The sequence below is a fragment of the Anolis carolinensis genome, unplaced genomic scaffold (assembly GCF_035594765.1).
Source record: "Anolis carolinensis isolate JA03-04 unplaced genomic scaffold, rAnoCar3.1.pri scaffold_7, whole genome shotgun sequence".
Classification (NCBI taxonomy): Eukaryota; Metazoa; Chordata; class Lepidosauria; order Squamata; family Dactyloidae; genus Anolis; species Anolis carolinensis.
This window is the reverse complement of record NW_026943818.1, coordinates 30,287,268-30,299,785: the sequence shown is the minus strand read 5'-3', so window position 1 is coordinate 30,299,785 and position 12,518 is coordinate 30,287,268. Positions and strand designations below refer to the sequence as shown.

The window sequence follows — 12,518 nt, the reverse complement described above, 5'->3', positions numbered from 1 at the left end:
TAGAACTGGGTTAGTAGGGTTAGCGGTTAGTGCAGGGATTAATCTGAGCTACTACATCCCGGGGACGTTTTAAAATGCCCGTGACGTGGGCTGAGAGCGGCCCCTCGGGTCCCCAGGGGGGTGCCAAGGCCGGGCCCCCGCTCTCCCCCCAGCCGTGACCCCCTGCCTGTGCAGGGAGACCCCCCCCCCCACGACCTGCCCAGGGCAAAGGGAGGACCCGTCCGTCACCGAGTGGGGCCTCAACGCCACGCACAAGGGGAGCCGTGGGTGGTGTTCCTTGCGCAAAGGCCTAGCGCACTGCTCTTGAATGCAAAGGCCTAGGAGCCTGCTCTTGAATGCAAAGGTAGGCGTTAAATGCCTGGTCTAACATTAATGACAGGGGATCTCAGTGGGGGGGCCCTCCCCATCAGTGGGGGGCCCCTCCCCCTAGCAACAACATACTACTATAGAACATATGAATATTGTGCTAGGATAATAATATACTCTATTGTATATTAATGTCATATTGATACTAATATGAATAAATAATATGAACATACATACTACTATATAACATAATAACATTGTGCTAGGATAATAATATACTCTATTGCAGGGGTCCCCAAACCTTTTAAACAGGGAGCCAGTTCACGATCCTTCAGACCATTGCAGGGCCAGACTATAGTTGGCCACCAAGCAATAATAATAATAATAAATAATAATAATAATAATAATAATGAGGGTTGGAAGGGTTGGCCATTGAGTCCAATCCCTTTCTGCCTTTGTGCACCGAAAGCACAAGCAAAGCACCCCTGACAGATGGCCACCCAGCCTCAATGCTAATAATAATAATAATAATAATAATAATAATAATAAGGGTTGTGCTGTGGGGGCCGGATAAATGGCTTCGATGGGCCGCATCCCGCACACGGGCCTTAGTTTGGGGACCCCTGCTCTATTGTATATTAATGTAATATTGATACTAATATGAATAACTAATATTAACATCTAATGACTAATACTGACATCTAATAATTAAGATGCTCCTCCCCTAATAACATGCTATTCTAATTTTTATATACAGTAGAGTCTCACTTATCCAACACTCGCTTATCCAACGCATTTTTGTAGACAATGTTTTCAAGACATCATGATTTTTTGGTACTAAATTCATAAATACAGTAATTACTACATAGCATTACTGCATATTGAACTACTTTTTTTGTGAAATTTGTTGTATAACATGATGATTTGGTGCTTAATTTGTAAAATCATAAACTAATTTGATGTTTAATAGGCTTTTCCTTAATCCCTCCTTATTATCCAACATATTCGCTTATCCAACATTCTGCTGGCCCGTTTATGTTGGATAAATGAGACTCTACTGTGTGTGTGTGTGTGTATATATATATATATATATATATATATATAAAATTTAATATATAATAATTACAACATATTGTATATACATATATTCATAATATTATATTGTAATACGATATACTAATAATACAATATAATAATATTAATTATATATTATATTTTGCATGTAATATTACTAATAATACTACCATATATTGATATAGTACAATATAGTAATTTATTGCCAGTATTGTACTATGCTAATAATATAATATTGTATGTAAATTTAATTTTTAAGCCGTTCTGAGTCCCCTTCGGGGTGAGAAGGGCAGCATATAAATCTAATAAATAAATAAATAAATAAATTAAGCAATATAATACTAACAATGATACAATAATATTAATTACATATTATATTTTAAATGTAATATTGCTAACAATATTTCTATATAGTGGTATAGTGCAATGTAGTAATATATAATGCTAATATTGTGCTATGCTAATGAGATAGTGTATATAAATATAACTTGTAAGCCGCTCTGAGTCCCCTTTAAGGGAAAAGAGGGCGGGGTATAAATGTAGTAAATAAATAAATACATAAATCTCTTTTTACCAGGCTTCAAATTAATAATATGGGGTCCCTTCATGCCTGGCTATGCAGTCATTGAGAATAAGGCTGGACCCCATAGGCCTGCATTGAGGTTAAGATTCTGCCAGGCATCCTATTAAAAATGGAGGGTCCCTCCCCTTACGTTAACCAGAGGGGATCTCCTTTATCCAACAAGAGAGGTTCCCACCTGCTAGGTTTGGCTTTAAACGCAGCGGGTCCCTCAGAAGCCTGGTTTTAAATTAATTGCAAACCTCCTTTAACGAGGGTTTGCCTTACAAATAGAGTTTTCCACGTGCCAGGCCCTTTTTATCAAGGTTGGCCCGGGCTGTGGCGCAGGCGGGAGAGCAAGCCAGCTGCAATTATAACTGCAATGAATCACTCTGACCAGGAGGTCATGAGTTCGAGACCCGCTCGGAGCTTATGTTTGTTTGTCTTTGTTCTATGTTAAAAGGCACTGAATGTTTGCCTATATGTGTCATGTGATCCGCCCTGAGTCCCCTTTGGGGTGAGAAAGAAGGGCGGAATAGAAATGCTGTCAATAAATAATAAATAAAAGGGGCTCCACGTATACCTTGAATGGGTTCTCTTTGCGAGCGCTTGGCCGGAAGCCCCAAACTGCTTCAAGGCATTTCCAATGGCCAATTGCCGGAGTGGGAGTCCCCGATCTATTGGGGGGAGAGTCCCTGAGGGCCCCCAGCTGTATATGCGTGTGTGTGTGTGTCATGTGTGTGTCATGTGTGTGTGTGCAAAGCAGCCGTGGAGGTTGGAAGGAACGTCTCACCTGGCTTTAGGGCTCCGCTGTAGGAATCTCCTTCCCGGAATCTTCTTTTTACCTGTGTAGCAGATGCTTTCCAAACAGGAAGGATCCCTCTCGGCCGATGGGAGACGGTGTCCGGCAGGAGCCCTCCGGGAGTCCAGGCACATGAAACGGGAGAGAAAAGAGAAGGTCTATACCCGACTTTTCATGAAAAAAGAATAGGATATCTCCCCAGGCAGGCCTTAAGGGTTAAAAGAACCAGGGATCTCCCCACGGTTGGCCTTAAGGGTTAAAAGAACCAGGGATCTCCCCACGGTTGGCCTTAAGGGTTAAAAGAACCAGGGATCTCCCCACGGTTGGCCTTAAGGGTTAAAAGAACCAGGGATCTCCCCACGGTTGGCCTTAAGGGTTAAAAGAACCAGGGATCTCCCCACGGTTGGCCTTAAGGGTTAAAAGAACCAGGGATCTCCCCACGGTTGGCCTTAAGGGTTAAAAGAACCAGGGATCTCCCCACGGTTGGCCTTAAGGGTTAAAAGAACCAGGGATCTCCCCACGGTTGGCCTTAAGGGTTAAAAGAACCAGGGATCTCCCCACGGTTGGCCTTAAGGGTTAAAAGAACCAGGGATCTCCCCACGGTTGGCCTTAAGGGTTAAAAGAACCAGGGATCTCCCCACGGTTGGCCTTAAGGGTTAAAAGAACCAGGGATCTCCCCACGGTTGGCCTTAAGGGTTAAAAGAACCAGGGATCTCCACATCGCCTGGCGTTACCTTAAAGAATAGGAGATCTCTATAGGCCAGGCCACCTTAGTTTAACAACAAGAGATCTCTATAGGCCAGGCCACCTTAGTTTAACAACAAGAGATCTCTATAGGCCAGGCCACCTTAGTTTAACAACAAGAGATCTCTATAGGCCAGGCCACCTTAGTTTAACAACAAGAGATCTCTATAGGCCAGGCCACCTTAGTTTAACAACAAGAGATCTCTATAGGCCAGGCCACCTTAGTTTAACAAAAGGGGATCTCTATAGGCCAGGCCACCTTAGTTTAACAAAAGGGGATCTCTATAGGCCAGGCCACCTTAGTTTAACAAAAGGGGATCTCTATAGGCCAGGCCACCTTAGTTTAACAAAAGGGGATCTCTATAGGCCAGGCCACCTTAGTTTAACAAAAGGGGATCCCTATAGGCCAGGCCACCTTAGTTTAACAACAAGAGATCCCTATAGGCCAGGCCACCTTAGTTTAACAACAAGAGATCTCTATAGGCCAGGCCACCTTAGTTTAACAACAAGAGATCTCTATAGGCCAGGCCACCTTAGTTTAACAACAAGAGATCTCTATAGGCCAGGCCACCTTAGTTTAACAAAAGGGGATCTCTATAGGCCAAGCCGCCTTAGTTTCTGGATAGGAGATCTCTATAGGCCTTACTTTAAGAATAGAGGATCCCCTTTAACCAGGTCCCCTGGGTGGGTGGCCTTACATAAATAAAAGGGGGTCCCTACATGCCTATGTTTGCAGTCCAAAACCAGGTTGGCCATGTTCTGGCGGCCACGGCTGGCCTCCCCTTGTGTGTGGCGCCGAAGCTCCGCCCGGGGAGGGAGGGGGCGTCCGTTGGCCCTGGGCGGACGAGATACAGGCGGCAGGGGTCATGGGTTGGGGGAGAGCGGGGGGCCCAGCCCTGGCACCGTGGGGGGCACACTGAGGGCCCCAGGGGCTGCTCTCAGGACACCTTGCGGGCCTTTTGAATGTCCTTCTAGGGGAGCCCTTCTATGGGGGGCCAGGAGGCCCCCTTCCCTCCCAGCTTGGTTCTTGCCAGCAGGCAAAACACAGTCCTATTTAAAAGGCCAGCCTGCCCTAGTTAGAATGGTGTTAGTAGGGTTAGTAGGTGAGTTAAGGTATTAATATTTTTATTGCTAGCCACTGTCTAAGTTTAAGGGAGCTTTTAAAATGCCCGTAAGGTGTGCTGCTCCCCGCGGTGCCAGGGCCGGGCCCCCCGCTGCCCCCCAAGCTGTGGCCCCTACGGCTTGTATAGGAAAACCCCCATCATCTGCCTAGAACAAAGGGAGGACCCGTCCGTTCCCGAGTGGGAACCTTCGATGCCACACACGAGGGGAACCGTGTTCTTCATGCAAAAGCCTAGCACACAGGTAGCCTGTTTTTTATTGCAAAGATAGACATGAAATGCCTAGCCTGACACCCATTACCCTGACAATGACCTTTTTTGGGGGGCGGGCGGTGTCCTTGCGAGAGTGTCTTCAAGCATCTTCTGTCTTCTGTCTCTTCGACCTTTTGTTTCTTCCCTTTCTTCCCTTTGACTTGAATTCAGCGCTGGGAGAAGAGTGAGTGGGAAGAAAGCTTTCAGAAAAAAAAAACAGGCATTGTCTTCTTTCTATTTTGCAAGGCCAGGAAGACAGTTCCCATCTTGTCTCCCGTAACATGCTATGCTAATAATATAATATGTATTGTGTATATATAGTATATTGTATATAATATACAATATAATAGACAATGATATATCATAATATAATATATTGAATATAAATATAATATTGAGAATATTATAATGTAATACAATATAATTCAAATACTAATGAAATATAATATTAATTATTTTATATATTACATGTAATATTTCTAATAATATTACAGTATGATGGTATAGTACAATATAGTAATATATAATGCTATTATTGTGTATGCTAATATAATACTTTGTATGTACATATATAATTATATATAATATATATAATATATAATCAATATCATTGTTTTATTATTAAATTGTATTACATTACAATATTACTATCAATATTATATGTATATTCATTAGATTATAATATATTATATTGTCCATTATATACAAAATTATTTTTATATATATATATATATATATATATATATATATATATATATATATATAATTTTCAGCATAGCATGTTATGGGTCTTAAGGCTGGAAATAAATCAGATTGGTAAAAAAAATGCAATTATTATTCTACTCATTTCCTCTGGAAAGCTGTGTGAATTTTCAAAAATGTTGCCATGTGTTGTCAAAGGCTTTCATGGCCGGAATCACTGGGTTGTTGTGAGTTTCTGGGCTGCCACCTCAAAAAGCAGGGCCAGCTAACACCTCCAAACACAGGATTCCCCCAGGCAGGAAGCAGCCAGGCCTTGAAACTGCAGGCCATTCAATGCTAATCAAGGTGGCCAATAGCAGCATTCACATTGGCCTCCAACAGACAAGAGTTCTTTCTCCCACCCTGGACATTTGGCAGATATATAAAAACTTCACCAGCAATCTATGGTTTCCTGCCATAGATGTGGGCGAAACGTCAGGAGAGAATGCTTCTGGAAACCAATTATTATTTCAGATTATAATAAATAAAATGCAACAATATTCACCTGGTCCCTTCAGAAAAAGCTGTGCTAATTTTCAAAAGTTTTGCCTTTGTTTCTCCCTTCCGTTTCACAAGGCTTGGCCATTTCTGAGGTAAAGTCTGAGATGACCATCTCTTAATAAATAAAATTGGCATTTTCTTCTTTCTATTTCACAAGGCTTTTCTGAGGTAAAGGTTCGATAAAGAAATTTCTGAAATAATAAGGAAACATACATGAATAAAGTGAAAAGAAGTTCTCCAGATGACAGAAAAAACATATTCTGAGGTAAAACTTATGGCTCAGAGTAAAGCCACCTGGCTCTTTATGGCCCTTTGTGGGTCTTAAGGCGGGAAATAAATCAAATGGTGTAAATTTCCAAAAATGTTGTTCTTTGTCTTTCTCTGGACAAAAGTTTTGTCATTTTTGAGGTGATAGAATAATAAACTATTCATCAATAAAGCAGGTATTACAGTAGAGTCCCGCTTATCCAACGTAAACGGGCCGACAGAACGTTGGATAAGCGAATATGTTGGATAATAAGGAGAGATTAAGGAAAAGCCTATTCAACATTAAATTAGTTTATGATTTTACAAATTAAGCACCAAAACATTATGTTATACAACAAATTTGACAGAAAGTCGTTCAATATGCAGTAATACTATGTAGTAATTACTGTATTTACGAATTTAGCACCTAAATATCAGGATTTATTGAAAACATGGACTACAAAAATGCGTTGGATAATCCAGAACGTTGGATAAGCGAGTGTTGGATAAGTGAGACTCTACTGTATTTGTGAATATTTTTTCTGAGTATTTTGCTTATTTTTGGCAAATGTTTCCACAAATATTTGTATGATTTTTTGGGTGAATATTTTATTTCAATGTTTGTGAATGTTTCCATGATTGTTTTTTTTCTGAATACGTTTGTGAATATTTTTATGAATATTTTTCCCCAAATACTTTGCTTATTTTGGGCAAATGTTTCTGCAAATATTTTTTATGATTATGTTTGTCAATACTTTAATGATTTTGTAAATATTTCAGTGAACATTGTTTCCAACTGTATCTTCTCTCTTCCTAGAGAAAGGCTTTGTGACGAGGTGATTTCTGAGGCAAAACCTCATGGAAGTCTTAATCAACGAAATAGTTTCCTTCTTTCTGTTTCACAAAGCCTTTATCCACCTTTATCTGGAGAAAGACCTGGTGCTATTTGAGGCCGTTTTTGAAAATTTAAGACCAGAGTAATATAATAAAGCAGGCCTTTCCTCCTCTTTGTATTTCACTTTTGAGGGGATTCCTGAGGGAATGAAAGAACCCCCAAAACAACAAGGAAACCAACCTAAAACCGAGTGGGAGAGAGAGGGTCCTCTGGACGGGAAGAAAAGCCTTTCCTGAGGTAAAAGTGACTCCCCAAAGGAAAGGCGTCTCTCTCCTCTTTCAACTCTTCAACTGGGCGCCAAACGAGGCCCCGTTTCCTGAGGTAAATTCACGGCTGAGGCGCCAAGAAGAAGCCCCGCCTCCACCACGGCCGCCTTTTCGGCCATGGTCCCACCCCTCCTCCCTCTGCCGCCGCCCGATTGGACGATTCTCCCGCACGTCACAGGCTCAGAGAGGGCTTCGCCCATTTGGGCGGGAAAGCAGGGAGCGGCTCGACGCATGCGCACTCCGTTGTCATCTAAACTAGATACAGTAGTCTCACTTATCCAACGTTCTGGATTATCCAACACATTTTTATAGTCAACGTTTTCAATATATCGTGATATTTTGGTGCTAAATTCATAAAGTAATGACAACATAACATTACTGCGTATTGAACTGCTTTTTCTGTCAAATTTGTTGTAAAACGTGATGTTTTGGGGCTTAATTTGTAAAATCATAACCTATTTTGATGTTTAATAGGCTTTTCCTTAATCTCTCCTCATTATCCAACATATTCGCTTATCCAACGTTCTGTCGGCCCGTTTGTGTTGGATAAGTGAGACTCTACTGTACTTTTTCTGTCAAATTTGTTGTAAAACATGATGCTTTGGGGCTTAATTTGTAAAATCATAACCTATTTTGATGTTTAATAGGCTTTTCCTTAATCCCTCCTCATTATCCAACATATTCGCTTATCCAACGTTCTGCCGGCCTGTTTGTGTTGGATAAGTGAGACTCTACTGTACTTTTTCTGTCAAATTTGTTGTAAAACGTGATGTTTTGGGGCTTAATTTGTAAAATCATAACCTATTTTGATGTTTAATAGGCTTTTCCTTAATCCCTCCTCATTATCCAACATATTCGCTTATCCAACGTTCTGTCGGCCCGTTTGTGTTGGATAAGTGAGACTCTACTGTACTTTTTCTGTCAAATTTGTTGTAAAACATGATGTTTTGGTGCTTAATTTGTAAAATCATAACCTATTTTGATGTTTAATAGGCTTTTCCTTAATCCCTCCTTATTATCCAACATATTCGCTTATCCAACGTTCTGCCAGCCGGTTTATGTTGGATAAGTGAGACTCTACTGTACTTTTTCTGTCAAATTTGTTGTAAAACGTGATGTTTTGGGGCTTAATTTGTAAAATCATAACCTATTTTGATGTTTAATAGGCTTTTCCTTAATCCCTCCTCATTATCCAACATATTCGCTTATCCAACGTTCTGCCGGCCCGTTTATGTTGGATAAGTGAGACTCTACTGTACTTTTTCTGTCAAATTTGTTGTAAAACGTGATGTTTTGGGGCTTAATTTGTAAAATCATAACCTATTTTGATGTTTAATAGGCTTTTCCTTAATCCCTCCTCATTATCCAACATATTCGCTTATCCAACGTTCTGCCGGCCTGTTTGTGTTGGATAAGTGAGACTCTACTGTACTTTTTCTGTCAAATTTGTTGTAAAACGTGATGTTTTGGGGCTTAATTTGTAAAATCATAACCTATTTTGATGTTTAATAGGTTTTTTCTTAATCTCTCCTCATTATCCAACATATTCGCTTATCCAACGTTCCGTCGGCCCGTTTGTGTTGGATAAGTGAGACTCTACTGTACTTTTTCTGTCAAATTTGTTGTAAAACATGATGTTTTGGGGCTTCATTTGTAAAATCATAACCTATTTTGATGTTTAATAGGCTTTTCCTTAATCCCTCCTCATTATCCAACATATTCGCTTATCCAACGTTCTGCCGGCCTGTTTGTGTTGGATAAGTGAGACTCTACTGTACTTTTTCTGTCAAATTTGTTGTAAAACGTGATGTTTTGGGGCTTCATTTGTAAAATCATAACCTATTTTGATGTTTAATAGGCTTTTCCTTAATCCCTCCTCATTATCCAACATATTCGCTTATCCAACGTTCTGCCGGCCTGTTTGTGTTGGATAAGTGAGACTCTACTGTACTTTTTCTGTCAAATTTGTTGTAAAACGTGATGTTTTGGGGCTTAATTTGTAAAATCATAACCTATTTTGATGTTTAATAGGCTTTTCCTTAATCCCTCCTTATTATCCAACATATTCGCTTATCCAACGTTCTGCCGGCCCGTTTACGTTGGATAAGTGAGACTCTACTGTATATAAAAACTTCACCAGCAATCTATGGTTTCCTGCCATAGATGTGGGCGAAACGTCAGGAGAGAATGCTTCTGGAAACCAATTATTATTTCAGATTATAATAAATAAAATGCAACAATATTCACCTGGTCCCTTCAGAAAAAGCTGTGCTAATTTTCAAAAGTTTTGCCTTTGTTTCTCCCTTCCGTTTCACAAGGCTTGGCCATTTCTGAGGTAAAGTCTGAGGTGACAATCTCTTAATAAATAAAATTGGCATTTTCTTCTTTCTATTTCACAAGGCTTTTCTGAGGTAAAGGTTTGATAAAGAAATTTCTGAAATAATAAGGAAACATACATGAATAAAGTGAAAAGAAGTTCTCCAGATGACAGAAAAAACATATTCTGAGGTAAAACTTATGGCTCAGAGTAAAGCCACCTGGCTCTTTATGGCCCTTTGTGGGTCTTAAGGCTGGAAATAAATCAAATGGTGTAAATTTCCAAAAATGTTGTTCTTTGTCTTTCTCTGGACAAAAGTTTTGTCATTTTTGAGGTGATAGAATAATAAACTATTCATCAATAAAGCAGGCATTACAGTAGAGTCCCGCTTATCCAACGTAAACGGGCCGACAGAACGTTGGATAAGCGAATATGTTGGATAATAAGGAGAGATTAAGGAAAAGCCTATTCAACATTAAATTAGTTTATGATTTTACAAATTAAGCACCAAAACATTATGTTATACAACAAATTTGACAGAAAAAGTCGTTCAATATGCAGTAATACTATGTAGTAATTACTGTATTTACGAATTTAGCACCTAAATATCAGGATTTATTGAAAACATGGACTACAAAAATGCGTTGGATAATCCAGAACGTTGGATAAGCGAGTGTTGGATAAGTGAGACTCTACTGTATTTGTGAATATTTTTTCTGAGTATTTTGCTTATTTTTGGCAAATGTTTCCACAAATATTTGTATGATTTTTTGGGTGAATATTTTATTTCAATGTTTGTGAATGTTTCCATGATTGTTTTTTTTCTGAATACGTTTGTGAATATTTTTATGAATATTTTTCCCCAAATACTTTGCTTATTTTGGGCAAATGTTTCTGCAAATATTTTTTATGATTATGTTTGTCAATACTTTAATGATTTTGTAAATATTTCAGTGAACATTGTTTCCAACTGTATCTTCTCTCTTCCTAGAGAAAGGCTTTGTGACGAGGTGATTTCTGAGGCAAAACCTCATGGAAGTCTTAATCAACGAAATAGTTTCCTTCTTTCTGTTTCACAAAGCCTTTATCCACCTTTATCTGGAGAAAGACCTGGTGCTATTTGAGGCCGTTTTTGAAAATTTAAGACCAGAGTAATATAATAAAGCAGGCCTTTCCTCCTCTTTGTATTTCACTTTTGAGGGGATTCCTGAGGGAATGAAAGAACCCCCAAAACAACAAGGAAACCAACCTAAAATCGAGTGGGAGAGAGAGGGTCCTCTGGACGGGAAGAAAAGCCTTTCCTGAGGTAAAAGTGACTCCCCAAAGGAAAGGCGTCTCTCTCCTCTTTCAACTCTTCAACTGGGCGCCAAACGAGGCCCCGTTTCCTGAGGTAAATTCACGGCTGAGGCGCCAAGAAGAAGCCCCGCCTCCACCACGGCCGCCTTTTCGGCCATGGTCCCACCCCTCCTCCCTCTGCCGCCGCCCGATTGGACGATTCTCCCGCACGTCACAGGCGGGAAAGCAGGGAGCGGCTCGACGCATGCGCACTCCGTTGTCATCTAAAATAGATACAGTAGTCTCACTTATCCAACGTTCAGGATTATCCAACACATTTTTATAGTCAACGTTTTCAATATATCGTGATATTTTGGTGCTAAATTCATAAAGTAATGACAACATAACATTACTGCGTATTGAACTGCTTTTTCTGTCAAATCAAATTGGTTTCCCAGAAGCATTCTCTCCTGACGTTTCGCCCACATCTCTTATGCAACTTATGATTTAGCACTGGTATGTGACATAATACTAATGATATAACATACTAGGGGTGTATTATAGACATTGTGGTATATGATTAATATAGTACAATCTAAGAAAAAACAATTGGTTTCCCAGAAGCATTCTCTCCTGACGTTTCGCCCACATCTCTTATGCAACTTATGATTTAGCACTGGTATGTGACATAATACTAATAATATAACATACTAGTGGTGCATTATATATATTGTGGTATATGATTAATATAGTACAATGTAAGAAATAATAATTGGTTTCCCAGAAGCATTCTCTCCTGACGTTTCGCCCACATCTCTTATGCAACTTATGATTTAGCACTGGTATGTGACATAATACTAATAATATAACATACTAGTGGTGTATTATAGATATTGTGGTATATTATTAATATAGTACAATCTAAGAAATCATAATTGGTTTCCCAGAAGCATTCTCTCCTGACGTTTCGCCTACATCTCTTATGCAACTTATGATTTAGCACTAAAATGTGACATAATACTAATAATATAATATACTCGTGGTGTATTATAGACATTGTGGTATATGATTAATATAGTACAATCTAAGAAAAAATAATTGGTTTCCCAGAAGCATTCTCTCCTGACATTTCGCCCACATCTCTTATGCAACTTTTGATTTAGCACTAAAATGTGACATAATACTAATAATATAATATACTCGTGGTGTATTATAGACATTGTGGTATATGATTAATATAGTACAATCTAAGAAATAATAATTGGTTTCCCAGAAGCATTCTCTCCTGACGTTTCGCCCACATCTCTTATGCAACTTATGATTTAGCACTGGTATGTGACATAATACTAATGATATAACATACTAGGGGTGTATTATAGACATTGTGGTATATGATTAATATAGTACAATCTAAGAAAA

The 12,518-nt window shown here is 39.4% G+C and overlaps 1 long non-coding RNA gene across 3 annotated transcripts; it reads right to left on the bottom strand.

Moving 5' to 3' along the window:
- Nucleotides 1–3,328: 3,328 nt before the first annotated feature.
- Nucleotides 3,329–11,274, bottom strand: LOC134293190 (uncharacterized). Of its 3 annotated transcripts, XR_010000197.1 has the most exons (4): nucleotides 11,074–11,274; nucleotides 9,755–9,941; nucleotides 6,105–6,291; nucleotides 3,329–5,031 (listed from the first exon to the last, which is right to left on the bottom strand). It is a non-coding gene; the product is annotated as an uncharacterized LOC134293190 (long non-coding RNA). The 3 variants fall into 3 exon arrangements; XR_010000198.1 differs by lacking the exon at nucleotides 9,755–9,941 and having other exon boundaries at nucleotides 11,074–11,260; XR_010000196.1 differs by lacking the exons at nucleotides 9,755–9,941; nucleotides 11,074–11,274 and adding an exon at nucleotides 7,422–7,608.
- Between the last annotated feature and the right edge of the window lie 1,244 nt (nucleotides 11,275–12,518).